The sequence below is a fragment of the Podarcis melisellensis genome (assembly GCF_964234715.1).
Source record: "Podarcis melisellensis genome assembly, chromosome: 4".
NCBI classification, from domain to species: domain Eukaryota; kingdom Metazoa; phylum Chordata; class Lepidosauria; order Squamata; family Lacertidae; genus Podarcis; species Podarcis melisellensis.
In genome coordinates, this window is record NC_138531.1 from 60708716 (window position 1) to 60724137 (window position 15422).

Below are 15422 nucleotides of genomic sequence, written 5' to 3' on the forward strand. Positions count from 1 at the left end.
TCTTGCAAACAAGCAAGATCCCTTCTTCATTCTATCTATAATGAATACAAAAACTCTAATGCCCATGCTCTACCACCCTCCTATTTACAAGCCAAAAGAGCATACAAACAGACTTTAAAGCTGGCCAAACGTGAGTGGTACCAAAAGCATTGGCGAGCCTTGATTGCGGCCTCTAGATCCCGCAGACCTCAGGAATTTTGGGCTCTGATAAACAAAAGAGGAAGGAAGTACCCACTGGCGATTATCCCTGCGCCCACATGGGAACAATTCTTGAGTAAATATTTCTCTTTGGCAGAGGAATCCAACTCACCCATAGAATTCCGAGCCGACCATCTACCTTTGTGGCCCTCTACCGACCCAGAACTGATAATGGACTTGATACTAGATCTGAAAACGGGCAAAGCCCCTGGGCCGGATCTAGTCCCCGCTGAGGCTATTGTCACGCAACCGAGGTGGTGGGCTGAAATTCTGGCCAAAGCCTTTGATGCAATTAATTCTACGGGGCTTATCCCTAGGTCATGGAAGGAGGCCGTGATCGTACCAGTCCATAAAAAGGGTCCCCCTGCTGACCCAGAGAACTATCGGAACATCAGCCTTTTGTCTATCATCGGGAAAATCTATGCAAAATTTTTGCTGTCTAAGCTGTCCCATTGGGCATACGACTCAAATTTGATTGGCCATGAGCAAGCGGGCTTTAGGAACAATTATTCAACCACTGACCACATGGTAATTATGTATCATCTTGCCAGAAAATATTCTGCCCCGAGTCGGGGGCGGCTATGTGTCGCTTTCATAGACTTAAAGGCCGCCTTCGACAGTATCCCAAGAAACTGTCTATGGAAAAAATTAGAGAGATGGGGCATAGATAGAAGGCTGTTATGGCTTATAACCCAATTACACCACGGGTCGTCGGCTAGAGTGAGACTCACACCGGCGGGAAACCTATCCAATGAGGTCCCAATAAATAGAGGAGTGCGCCAAGGCTGCATTTTGGCCCCACTCCTCTTCAACTTGTTTATTAGCGACATGAAGCTCTTTCTGAGTGAGTCTCAAGTCAACATTCATGCCCCCCGCCTAGCTGATTTTCGCTGCCCTCTGCTTCTATATGCTGACGATGCAGCGATCCTTTCCTACTCTAGAGTCGGTTTATGCAGAGCCCTAAAGATTTTTGCGGCTTATTGCAAACTCAACCATCTGACAATTAATCATGGAAAATCTAAAGTACTGGTCTTTAGCAGGTCTTGGAAAACTTACAGCTTGCCGACCCCTCTTGTGCACCGACCCCTCTTGCTCTCCAGGCTTCAGCGAAAGCCTGCATTTGCCCCATAGGACGCACACACATTTCCCCTTCATTTTTGGAGGGGAAAAAGTGCGTCCTATAGGGTGAAAAATACGGTCGTCTGAAATTCAACACTGTAACTTTGCCAGAGTTCATTCTAACAAATCTAAACTCAAAGATATAAAAGGAAACAATCTGTAGTCCATTATAAGTGACTCCATTTATGTTGTCATAAGGACCCTTTATACTCTAAGGTAAAAATTTAGAATGAATCAAGGTCTCAGAAATGATGCCATGCTAGTGATAGTTTGGCTTCAGCAGACAGAACTATACTGAATCTGTTCCACCTTTTCCTCATATTTTCTTGAAACCTAGTTGCTCTCTTAACATTCTTTTCAAACAATAAGCTGTAATTAGGGAGGATGCCTATGCCTTAAGTGCATTAAAATGTCATTATGCACACTGACCAAAGTACCTTTTTAAAAAGCCAATGCTGAAATAATACTTAAGCAAATACATGTTTATTATCACCAAATGTACCAATAGCCCACATTCCAGCAATCCAAACATTAGTATGAAAACATTTTTCCAATTACTGAAGATTCCCTATAGTGCTTCAAGCTGCTTTATGACATTTTAAACTCTGTAAATAATATGGGCCTTTCAAAAGCTACAAAATCTTAGTTTCTTCCCATTGACCTGGGAACTAAATTTATAAAAAGCACATTTTCATAGCAGGGAAATAAAAATGCTTTTAACACATTTGTCTTGAAAATTGGTGGTGGGTGGTGTTAAATAGTGTCAGGGGATAAATAACCATAAAACATAACATTAGCGTATCCAGGTATTATTTGAAGCAGACACAAATGGGATGTCACTACACTTTGTCATTTTTCTTGCCATTTGTCCCATTAAAGCTATGTAATCATACATCAGTCACGATTGCAGTCAGTATTTTCTTTTCTTTTCTTGCTGTGTTTGGTTCATCATTTCTTTCTACTGTGGAATAAATTCTTTAGGGATAATAATTTTCCCATAATGGCAGTTATGATCTGAATATGATTTTAAACATGTTGTAATGTTTCTAAAGACACAGCATAGTTTAAAACTAAGTTAAGAAAACCATAATTCAGTTTTTTTTATAAAACCAACACATACATTTTATATAAAAAATGTAGGATATAAATCTTCAACAGTTCTTGACAGAGCAACTAAAAGCTATATTTGGGCAACAGTCCTATGCATGTACTTATATATTAGATTATACTCAATGGGGCTTATTTCTGTGTAGACATGCTTAGAACTTCACAGTAAGAAGCATTAGTCTTGGATGAATAATAGAGTTAAGCTAAAACTTATACTTCTAGCAGTTCCAAAATTTGTTTCTCCATTTTGACAGCATACCTTGCCAAAATGCAAAAATCAATGCATATTTTCTGACAGGTGGACTCACATATGTGGCATATATTTACTAATTATATACTGCTCACAGCAGCCCTGTCTCAGCAGTTCACAATAAAATCTTAAAAATGGAGAAAAATGAATAAAATCTAAAATGCCGTAGCTAAAAAAGCACAATTGATTTAAAACCCATTTGGAAATGGGGGGTTTAATCTGTTGCCTGAACACCAAGATGAAGCTTACAATTAACTTCCTTGGATATTTCATAAAACCAGCATCCAAGAGAATGAATGGAACTGAGCAGAATTAAGGGTGGGAGTGAAATCAATACACAATTTCCAGTTTCTATCTGATTTGCTTGTTGCTAAATTTGGCTTAACTAAAATACTGCTCATTCTATCCGGAAATCAAAACTGGAAAAATATCTGGTGGCCACTGTAGTAACTTCTAATAATTTCACTTACTTATTTTAAGGAAAGTAGAAAAACGGCAAGAAATACAGAAAGTAGATTTCAAGCAGGGGACATTCCCATGTCTGGAGATGTCAAGTATTGAACCTGAGACCTTCTGCATGTGGAACATGTGCCTTTATGACCATTTGAAGTTAGTCCTACAACTTTAAACCAATCAATGAGACTGGTTCTTGGAAAAGAGGGATGGAAGAGAAGATAAATCTAAAATGACATATTTTCCATCTGAAATATCATGAGCATCAGCACATCCATGCAGAGATTTTCACCCTGTCACAGCACACACTGCTATATTGGTTCTTGCAGTGCTGACTCAATACTTTTAGGGCAATGCTTTCAGTCAAAGTGACCTGTCATGATAAGGTAGGGAGAGTAAAATTATGAGTGGTCGCTTATTGTAGCAAAGGGCAACTCTTCATCATCTTGTCCCAAATACTACACCAATTCTTTACCAGTGCCTAACATCACAATAAATAAAAGTGTTGGAAGGATTTTAGAACACTACATACCAAGTTTAAATGCTTGGCTAGAGAAAGGGCAAATGCAAACACACAAACAGGTAGATACTGAGGAAAACACCTTTTCAGCAGCGACCCCCTGGCTTTGGAATGTTCTCCTTATGGTGTCTTCCTTGGCACTCTCCAGTGCTAGGCAAATATTGTGTTTTTTTGCTATGTTCGAAGCAAGAGGAAAAACAAGCAAGTAGTGTGGAGAAGATAGAGAAATGCTATTGGGTGACAAAGGCAATGCACAACTGCTCAACACCTAATTTGCCTCCGTCATCACCCAAAAGGAAAGCAGTGGTGAACCTGGATATCAGAATAAACAATGCAAGGAGGAAGCTGTAGCCCAAGATAGGAAGGGAGTTAGTAAGGGAACACCTAGCTACTTGAATTCAGATCTCTAGGGCCTGATGAGCTGCACCCAAGGGTACTAAAGGAGCTTGCAGTTGTAAATCATACCAATGCTTAAAGAAAATTCATGCTGTTAAGCTATCCCTTCAACATTTCACAATGGATCACATGATTAAGGGACAAATCAAGAGCAAAGAAATCAAATATAGTATTTGCATTATAATAATGTACTATTTACTTTTTTCTTGGTATACATGAAAATGTATGTGTGTTTGCGTGTGTAGAAAAATCCAAATTACAGTGGAATTAGAAATGCAAAAATAAAGTTGGCACCACAGAAAGTAAAATGTATCTCAGACTCTTTAAGACTAATTGAATTACCATTGATAAGTTGTCACTTAAAGAGACAAGTCTGCAGTGAAACATGGGTTTGCTGCAAATGACCTGTCATTACAGCCATGGGTAATGTTCACGTCCAGACTAAAAACACAATACCTCCTAGCAATATTCTCAACAGGAGTCAAAACAGCAGGAATGGTGAAAAGTCAGTGTACATGATCCACTAGAGAATTATGCCTCAGGTGCTATGTTAATTTACTTGCTGGCATATATTAATTGAAACCAATCAATAACACCTCTGGTACAGACTAGGAAATGCTGCCAAAGTAATTGACTGCCACATTTATTCATGTTCCAAATTTGGAAAAGTGGAATAATTTAGTCAAAGATTTTTCATTTACGTCAGTATAGATAACACGATGATTTCACAACTGTTCTTCCAGTTCTAATTACATAAATTTGTGTCCTTTTTTAAAAATCACCAGCGCCTTTTTAAAAACTAGTGTACAATCCTACAACTGCTAAACATGCTCTTGGCTTCTTCTTTTTTTACTTTAGGTAGCACTTTAAATATAATCAAATATTTTCACACTTACATTTTGACCTTTAGATACCAGCACAGTCTCCCTAAAACATCAATGTGACAGTAGTACAGTTTACCTCTTGTATGCTAAGACAGAAAGTCATATGCTTAAACCCAGTGAATTCATGATTCAGGAGATATTTGGAATAGGACTTCAGAACTTATTTTAGGGTTTAGTCCTATGGTCCCTGGGTGGACATTCCAGGGACCATAGGCAAGATCAGATTCATGATTTAAGAGCATCTTTCTCTATCACAGCTGGCTGCTCTGAAACACTGCCCCAACTAATGTTGGTTAAACCCCAAAGGGAGCATGTCACAGCATACAAGTGGCTGTATTAGTTGGGAGAGTGAATTTAGCCATACTCTGGAATGGGTATGTCTCCATTCCCTTTCTATTGTTTCCAATGGGGAGGATTTCTTTTTTTAATGACAGCTGAGAAAACAGCATAAAAACACAGAGCATTCTTCCTCCACCACTCACTTCTTCCCTGCCAGCGTAATCCTGCCAACTCAGAATGTACTGCAACAATGCTGTTCAGTGAGATTTGAAGTCTTACATTCTGTTATTCCTATGGAAGCTTTAGGAGCCATAGATAATGAGAATGGAGTGGGATGAGTGCAGCCTATAGGTGACCTTTCCTCTTTTCCCCTTGCAAGCACCCTGCAGACTTTAGGGTAATTGACAGTGAACTAGTCAGAAAGGCTGCTAAGTGACATTTTTGCACCCAACCAATCACACTCATCTGTGCATTTCTACCTAGATACTTTCAGCTGAAAGCTGTTCCTCCCAGGAACAGAGACCTGCAAAGTCCCCACTATATAGGTGTCTGCTATTTTTCAGATAAATCCACTTTGTTTTGGCTGACTGTGTCAACAATCATTGTGATTGCTTACTAATTTAGGTGATACAGAATTTCAATTCGACTTCCAAGCTGTATTTTGGCAATGAAACAGCTTTAGTTGTCCTTACTGATTAACTTTATCAGAAAAAGAAAGGTCAAGAGCCACCTTGTTGACCCAACTCAATCTTTCAGCAGCTTTTGATACCATTGATCACAAACTGGGACATCATTTGGTGGTGGTTCCACTCCTTTCTCCAATACCATTACCAGAGGGAAGCATTGGTGGATCTCTGTTTGGCTGCTTGTGTTATAAAAACCCACAGGGTTCTGTTATGCTATACAGCACTCATATGAAATCTCTGGAAGCAGCTATCCAGGACTATAAGGCAAGATGCAATCAATTTTCTCAGAATAACTTCTAGTATATCAGCACTAAGAGGAATATGTTCTATTAGCAGGGGGCGGGGGGGGGGGACTTGTGATAGAAACCAACTACACTATGAACAACACAATGGTTGAATAGATGTCACCACAAGTTGTTTCTTTGGTTAAAATCCACTCTCCTTCCAGTGGGCTTAACCTTCACCTTTCTTAGTGACAGGTTGAGCAGAAACTCTAACCCCTGTGAGAAGACATTATCATCACCTGTCTGTTCTAACACCAAAGGCCCCTTGTTCACACTGTGGCTTACAAGGGATGAACTCCCATGGGTTCATTAGCAGTGTACATTCTGCAACCTCCTCAGAAGTTCCAGAAGCTTGTGCAGAAACATTTGATTTCCTTTTGCTGGAAACTGACAGAACAATTCATGTTGCTTACTGCCACTGCCAAGGCTCTGTGAAATAGTGGAGCTACTACTCTATCTACAGCTTGGCCACTCATGGCAGCAGCAGTGGAAGGTGGGAACAGGCAGATTGGGCCTGATCCCTGTGCCAGCTTCAGTCTGGAGCAGCAATTAGGTTCAGGTCATGTCTTGTACCAGCCAGCACCAGCTGGGAGAGCAACTTGATGGCTAGTGGGTCCTGGTCTGGTTCAGTCACATCTCTGGAATGCCCCATTTTGGGGCCTTCTGCTGGGCTCTTCAAGTAGGGATACCACTGGCAAGCCGCCTGCATGTTGGCATATTTGGGAAGTGGTAGATATGTGCTGGTAGAGTGGTGCAAGTGTCACTCTGGGGGTGGCAGCCACAGGAGGCTGGCTGAACCAGGAGAAGCAAGAAGAATGATGCCTTTACTGAATCCAATCCAGAGACTAGGAGATCTGTATCACAGGCTACATGAGAAAAATATTTTTGAAGTCTGAACCCAACCCCAACCCACTTTCCAACACTGCTTAGCAAGTTTTTTGTAGAAGCACAATTCAAAGTGTTGGTGCTGACCTTTAAAGCCCTAGACAGTCTTGGTCCAGTATACCTGAAGGAGCGTCTCCATCCCCATCGTTCTGCCCGGACACTGAGGTCCAGCGCCAAGGGCCTTCTGACGGTTCCCTCGCTGTGAGAAGCCAAGTTACAGGGAACCAGGCAGAGGGCCTTCTCGGTAGTGGCACCCGCCCTGTGGAACTCCCTCCCACCAGATGTCGAAGAGAAAAACAACTACCAGACTTTTAGAAGACATCTGAAGGCAGCCCTGTTTAGGGAAGCTTTTAATGTTTAATAGACTATTGTATTTTAATATTCTGTTGGAAGCCGCCCAGAGTGGCTGGGGAAACCCAGCCAGATGAGCGAGGGGTGAATTCCTTTGAGCGATTCCAGGATACACTTGCAAGCATTCACTGAATTCAGTGACACTATACTAATGTGAGACCAGTTCAAATATTAACATTGCTGCTGTCTGTTCTTTAAACATAACCAATGCAGAAGCATCAGGATACACCAAATCAATGCAACAAAATATATCATACTTGCTTTAAATAAAGTATTAGCAGACACTTTCCAGTATTTTCCTCATGTTCTAAAACCGCTTCTTCATGTGTGTGGTGTTTTGGGGTACCTACTAATGTCTTGACACATTCAAGTACACATCATTATCAACATCTTTTGAAAAATTATCTGTTAGCAGCTGTTTTATTGCAAGTGCATTATTCTGCAATATATTAGTCTACATGAACTGTACAAAGCAGCCACAATGAATGCTTCCTGTGGAACCATTTTAATTAAATGAATTGACTAATAATAGTAATGAAAATGGATAGAGCATTTTTAAACCATAAGATACTTTGGCATAATTGAGTGAACTAACCCCCTTCTGGAAAGTGTGTGCGTTTTTGATTCAGGGAAGCTAGGCTCAGTTGTACAACATATGTTTTTCATACACAAGGTTCCAGGTGCCATCTAAGCGTCATCCCTAACTAAATATCCACCTGAGACCCCAGAGAGCTTCTAGCAGTCAGAACAGACCACAGAAAACAAGACCCAGAACATGACACAGCATAAGGCAGCTTCTTAACATCCATGTTTTCAACATTCACCGCTCACAAATATGGGTGAGTCCACAAAATAGTAATGGCTACACATGTCAATGAGTTCACTTTCTCAGAAACAATTCAGCTCCCTGCCATAAAAGTAACATTGAAATCCTATTTCTGAAACCATGCTTATGAATTCGGATCACTTTCCATGACACAGAGCTTAAGTTTGAATTCTTTTCTAAAAATGCTGTTATTATCATATACAAATACAGGCGCGCACACACCCTTGCGTGTGTTCTGCTTGCATGCAACTGTGTATATGCACAGTGCTGGGAGATCATTAAATAAATAGAATCTTACAAGGAAATGGTGGGAGATAGCTGGACAGTCCTGGTGATTCAGGTGCAGACTCTCCCCAGAGCCCAAAGAGGACATGAGTGACAGAGAAGAAACCTGAAAGATACCTGAGGCACAGTGGGGCTTTGTGTGGGCTGCTGAACCTCCCTGCCTAACAGCTGACACAAGTGTCATGAACTCGCAGAACTACAGGGAGGAGGAAAAGGAGGAAGAGGATCCTGGTGAGGGGTAACTGAGACACAGGGGGGCAAGCTGGGGATGGAGGAGAGGTTGTGTAAAAAGTACTGACAGAGTGAAGGAGGATGTTGAGGGAATCAGGGTCCAGCGCACAAGGACCTGTCTCACATGGCAGGCTCTGAGGTGTAGGAAGCAGCAGGCAGGGTGCTCCAGGATGCTGAGATGGGCAAGGGCCCATAGTCCAGCTCATTAGCTGGCCAGGTGGGACTTGTTAGCTCTGGGAAGAAGTGTGTGATTCCTCAGCTGGAGTAGGCTTGGAGCAGGTGAGGCTCACATGCCTCATCAAGCCCAGATGCTGCAATCAGCATGTAGAGTTGAGGTGATATGTCTGCTCAGCTTCCCACCTTGGGTGGACCATGGCTTGGATGTCCCAGGCAGCTCTTTGGGACTGTGTTTGTGTGGGACTGACCTCCAGGTGCCCTGACCCCTAAATCAGCTGCAGAGGTAGGAGCCTAGCCTGACCGGACTTTGGACCTGTTGGCCTAATGGATTATGCTGTAAGATGTGGAATCATGTATACCAGTGGGATGCCACCAGGCAGCCTGTGGTTGAGCACAATGAGAGGTAGCACCACCATAACTACTTTCTCACACCCTCCTGTCAGCACCAGAGCTTCAACTGTAGTTGTGTGGAGGGAAAGGGGGAGGATCCAGACAGCAGGAGAAAACGGGTGTTTAGAGACTTTGCAGATGGTGTTCCCCACTTTCTATACTATTTCACTTATGAGTGTGGGGGTCTGGAATTTAACCCCGACAGCAGTTATCTGGTTTATTATACCTATTGAACTCTTACTGGCAGAGAGGCACTTGTTGGATTTTCCACCTCAGGCGTCAGGATAACTTCACCAACCTTGAGCAGCATGAACACTGAGTTGGGTGGGTTTGGCGCTGACCCACCACAGGCAGCTTTGTTACACATCCATGCTTGGACTCTGTACTCATGGGCAACCTGGCAGACCTCGCAGTGGCAGCGACCTGGCGGGCCCCACAGCAGCACTGAGCTTCCTGGTGGCGGCTGAGGCAACAATGGTGGCAGGAAAAGAGCCAACAAAGGTATGTAGAAGGGGTGGGGGTGGCAGGGTTCAGTAGTGGCATGGTGTGGGGTGTGTGTGTGGGGGTGTCCCTCTTTGGTGGCATAAAAAGTTGGAGAGTATGCATTTATTGAACCAACAGGCAGCCTTCTCCAGTTGTTTTTGTTTTAACTATTGTGCTTTTTACCTTGTATTTTATCCTGTCAGCCACCCTAATAGCTCATGATGGAAGGGCAGTATATAAATGTAATAAATTATTATTATTATTATTATTATTATTATTATTATTATTATTATTATTATAATAAATGCATGTTTAGGATTACATAGTTCTACAGCGCAACCCTGTATACACTGAAGGAAGCCCCACAGCGTTCAGTGGGACTCAAAGGAAAGCGCGGTTCGAACTGCAGCCTTAGACAACGTGGGCTGCATCGCCTCAGCGGTTCTCTGCAGCCCTCCCAAGCAGGGGAAACGGACTCTTACCTGAGAGGAGCGGGAGGGGATCACGCGGGGGAAAAAACGAAGCGGGCGCCAATGTATTTACCTTTCTCTCCCCACACGAGGATTGCGGACGAGGCGGGAAGGAGGCTGAAAAGGGCAAGCCCTGGGTGGCCACACACATTCCTTTGCCTTTCGAGAGCGCGTCAGTCAGAGTGTCTCTCTGCCTCTGCCCCTACCCAGCCCCGTCATTCTCTGAGTCCCACCAATATAACTATTTCTTTCCCTGCGTCCCCCGAATAATAAAGAGGTCGTGGCCGCAGCGGGGGGGGGGGGGAGTGAGCGGACAGAAGAGACCGTGCACTGACGGCTGCGGCAACTGACTGCAGCAGCAGCACAAGCACAAGCAGCTGCGGCAGCAGCAGCCCACCAGGCGAGCTCCCTCCCCAATCTCTCTCTTTCTCTCTGCCTCGCGCACACTTTCCATCCAGTAGCCAGGCGCCAGCCTATAGGGGGCTCTTTCCATTGTGTTAGGCGGAGGCGGCCGCAGCAGAGCGCCTCTCGGCGCAGTCCTACTCCACGCCCCGTAGCCGCCCTGTCCTTCGCAGAGAGAGAGGGAGAGGGAAGAGGGGGAAGTTACTCGCAGCAGCGGCAGTAGGGAGCCTTTCATCCATAATGCAGACGCTGCACGGCTCCCCCACCTGCAATATGCTTCCCCCAGCTGCCTTGAGGGTGTAGGGGGTTGACTCTTAGACAAAATCCAGGGTTATGAAGGAAAGGGAGGAGGAACAAATCTTCTGTTAGGTGAAACGTTCTTAAAGGGTTAATTTCTTTCCTTCGCAAACTGCAGATAGTGCCGGGGAGAGGAGAGTTTGCAGGGCATTCAGTATGCACGGTATTCTCACTCCCCCTCGTCGTAAAGAGGAAGCCAAGGGAAGGTAGAAGGGGACGGAGACACATACACTCAAAACTGCATTTGCAAAGTACTACAGCGAGACCCCACTTCAGGAACAGCAGCAGCAGGAAGTCCCTGCCTGCACCACCAAAAAAGCTTTACTAGAGAAAAAAAAATCACTCTGTAAAGTTGCTTTTCCAAGCCCAACCGAGTCTATAAATCAAGGCGCGGGGGTGGGGGAGGGACGGCTCCCCCTTTTTTCCTGTGCTGCTCCATGCAACGTGAAAATTGCTCTTTAGAGAGAGAAAGAGCGTGTGCCTTTGAACCCATGCCCGGGATGCTTTCCAACTTCTTCCTTAGCCCTGATAGCAGTCCTACCCTTCGTAATCCGAGAACTTTAGCAGACAATAAAGGGAGCATCAGAGAAACTTGTTAGATTGGCATTGGGATTTCATCTTTTAACTGCTCTGCCAGTTGCTTTTTAAAAAAGAAAAGAAAAGAAACACTCTAAATAGATCCACCACCTAAAACGAACCCTGTCCGTTTCAAATCCAGAATAACTGCAATACAGCATCGCTTCCCTCCCTCGCCCCCCCTTTTTTAAAAAAGGAAAGAAAACATGACACTTGTGGACGGGTAAAAATCCATCGGTTGGTTAACTTGAGCCACTTACCCCTCTGAGATAAAGAAGATGTCAGAAAACTAGCAGCTCCATGATTCAAAGAATCCTTGCAACTTTCCTTAACATATACAGAGACCTTCTGTTGAGTTCAAGCAGGCAAGCTATTCAAGAGGACTTTTCACTCGAAAAGAGGGATGAAACTGGATCTCTTCCCCAGTATCAGGACTCCGGAAAACCAAATCCTTCTTCAGAAGAGAATTCTTTCAGACCCGTTATCTGTATTACCATTAATGCGCAGAGCAGAAGGCATTGCATACAAATAGATCCAAGTATGAGCTTCTATTGGTGGCTGAGGCAGGCCCCTGGGTCCTACTGCTCCATCGCAGGGAAACTACAAAGCAGCAATTTGCAAGCGGCTTTGGAGGAGCCATGAATGGGAGGAGGGGGAGACGAGAGGCGAAGGAGGGGGGCAACCCTCCTGGAATTGATTCGTTACCTTTGCTGTGGTGGTACGTGTTGCTGAGGTTTAACAGAATAAAACCCACATTCAGCAGAGATGCCGGAGAAGGCAGTGCACACCTTTCCCGCTTTCAGCTGCCTTGTGCTGGATTGTTGCGGGGAAAGGGGTGAGAGGCTAAAACTAACAACTTTTGCGAAGAATGCTCAGATGGGTAGCGGTGGGTTCATGGAAAGATCTTGGATTCACTCTCCAAATTACTCCTTGGCTCCTCCGAGCCTTAAGCACATTTAAAACTGAGCTCTAGTGATTCTGAGCGAGAGGACTTCCTTTTTTTTCTTCTTCAAAGCAAAGCTTCTGGAGGTACCAAACTGCCAGAAAGAGACCATTGAAGCAATGACAGCTGGCTTGCACCAGTGGAGTAACAGTTTTATGGGATCCGGTCCCTGGCAAAGAAAGAAGAGCAGCGGGGCTCCAGTTCTCTTTTCCCTTGTTGGAAAAATTACTTCTACCTGGTGCTCCCACACATTTCTCCTGGTCTTGGCCAAAAATGTCAGGAAGTGTAAAAAGATGATCAGTAGTGTTGCTCCCACTTTGCCCTCAACAATACAGTTTAAGTGTTCTCTCACAGCACCGCTGTCAGAAGGTGATGGTAGAGCTTCAAATGCAGCGTTACTGAAGCCTGCTGCTGCTCCTGCTGCAGGGCTTGGCATTTTGCTAAGAATTGTAGCTTTGTGATGGAGTCCGTAACCTTAATGCATGATCCCATTTGCCACTGTGCTGTTTTGTATAACAGTTGGTGCACTCATTTTTCCTAATACACCCAAATTTTCCTCTTGCAGAAAGCAGTCGTTTTCCAAATTGACTCATTACCAAACTGAAGTATTAATTAGAAGAACTCGTTTCAAATGCCTTCTCATTAGTGTTTGCTTCACTTTAGGTCATGTGAAGTTTTCTGGGTGGTGAAAAGCAAAAGGAATGTGGGAAGCACCCATAGATTAAATGCCTAAACACTCCTGTGCAAATAATCACATAGCTGCTAGATAAAATGACTGTCCAGTTGTTCTTAAGGTAATATTGTTACTGTGTGTTAAGTTATAACAGATTCCTTGGTTTGGTTTGAAAAATTATCACATGGAAATGTGTATTACAGTGGTACCTCTAGTTACAAACTTAATTTGTTCCGGAGGTCCCTTCTTAACCTGAAACTGTTCTTAACTAGAGGCGTGCTTTCGCTAATGGGGCCTCTTGTAACTCGAGGTGCCACTGTATATCACTTCGTCTTTAAGGTGCTACAAAAATCTTTGTTGTTTTTGAGCTGCAACAGACTAACATGACTACCCCTCTGGAAGCAAACAATCATTTCAAGTTGATAATCTAATTGAAATAAGTCTTGGTCTAGAAAACGTGGCTATTAAAAAATCCTGCTCTGGCAATGACTCACTATTTTAACTTGGACAAGTGTTGTTGTTTATAAATGCCATTTCCCTTATTTTTTTCACAGGACTAACTATTGTAATAAAAGGGCAGTGGCCAACCTGCTGCCCTCCAGATGTTTTGGATTACAGGGGCTATTGTCGCTGAACACTGGCCATGTTGGTTGGGACTGATAGAAACAAAAGTCCAAATATGTCTGGAGGGCAACACATTGACTACCCTTGCATTAACATAGGAAATAAGAATTTCTCTCTCGCTGATTACTGTTGGGATGAAGCAAATGAATGAGTCTGAAAGTTCTCTGCTAAAGGAAGCTCTCAAACAGCATATTACTGCTGTTTGCCATGTTAAACAGAGTGCTCTGCTGTGTTAGTCGGGCACAGAGTAAACCCATTGAAGCCCATTGATTTCAATGTCCAAGTTAGACATTATTCATAAAGTGTGAAGGGGAGATGCATATATGCAAAAACTTGTCATGGATAGGCAGCTGAGAGAAATCTCAGCTTATCAGCATGTTTTCATTTCATGACCTCAAGTGTTTGGAAATGGTCATCTCCTCCTTTCATGTTGCATTTACCAAAGTAAACACTGGATGAACACTGCTATGCCTGGGCCATGCATAAAGTGCAAAAAGCCTTTATAATCTAGTTTCAAGTATCCTATCTGTGGTATGCAGTCATATAATTTGGGCCTGGCAAAGTCAAGTCCACATATTGCTGTTTGCATGGTGGTTGATAATTCTCTAGCTTTTTCCAGACTTCCAAATATTGCAAAAGTGGAAGGTTTATAAAGCATGTGAGGGTTACAGTACATAGCTGGCATCTGTGTAATGTATGGGTGCCTCATGTTTGACTAGCCTGACTTATCTCATAGGATTATTTATCGAAATGAATAAGTGAAGTGATTACTAGCCTACAAGTTAAAGAGTAATTTATAATGCATAATTTAGCAGCCATAAATAATCATGTGCCATTCATTACTAGGTTTACTTTATATTTTCATTTTAGTTCACTGATTTCATAATATGAGTTAGACTTGATAAATGGTAAGATTTGAAACCATCTTTGGATCTTTAACATGTAAAACATTGCACAGTATCAATAAGAATACAGTATTTTAGTGATAAACCCAACTGAAGACAGACTGTGTGTGGGGGGGGGGGGAGAGACAGAGAGAGAGAGAGAGAGAGAGAGAGAGAGAGAGAGAGAATGTGAGAGAGTGAGAGAGTGTGTGTATTTACAACTGCAGTTTTATAGCATTTTAAAATTCTATCCTGGCTTCAGTGCAGTAAAAGGCGAAGGACCCAGTCCACAACTCTTCTGAACCCTGCAGCACTGTGGAAGCACTGAGATGATTTCTTTCAGCTCTGGCAAATCTCAGGCATTCCTGGACTCCAAAGACTACACAGTCCAGCTGCCTTGCAACAAACAGCAATAGGAGTACTGCATTGCAGCCTTCTCCAACCTGGTGCCCTCCTGATGTATTGTGTTACAACATTTGTCATCCTTGACCATTGGGCCTGCTGGTTGGGATTCATGATGTCTGTAATCCTTTCAAAAAGCCTTGTAGACTTACCTATTTCCAGTGGCCTTTGCATGATTCTTATGCACTCTCAGATGTGCTTCTGCTGCATTGTGAAAGTACACTTTCTATATTGGGCAGAAATAGTTTTAAATTACTGGTGGCTTAATAACATTGGGGTTGTTTAAAACTTTTGGGTTTAGATATTATTATATTATGCTTTTTTTTATTAAGAAATCTTGTTACACA

General features: G+C 43.1%; 1 protein-coding gene across 2 annotated transcripts in view; it reads right to left on the reverse strand.

The window, feature by feature from the left end:
• Positions 1-12091, reverse strand: part of ROBO1 (roundabout guidance receptor 1) — a 559072-nt gene extending 546981 nt beyond the window's left edge. For both annotated transcript variants that reach the window (XM_081907820.1, XM_081907819.1), the window contains exon 1: positions 11810-12091. The gene's annotated coding sequence lies outside the window, so the exon portion shown is untranslated. The remainder of the gene's footprint in view (positions 1-11809) is intronic.
• Positions 12092-15422: the final 3331 nt, after the last annotated feature.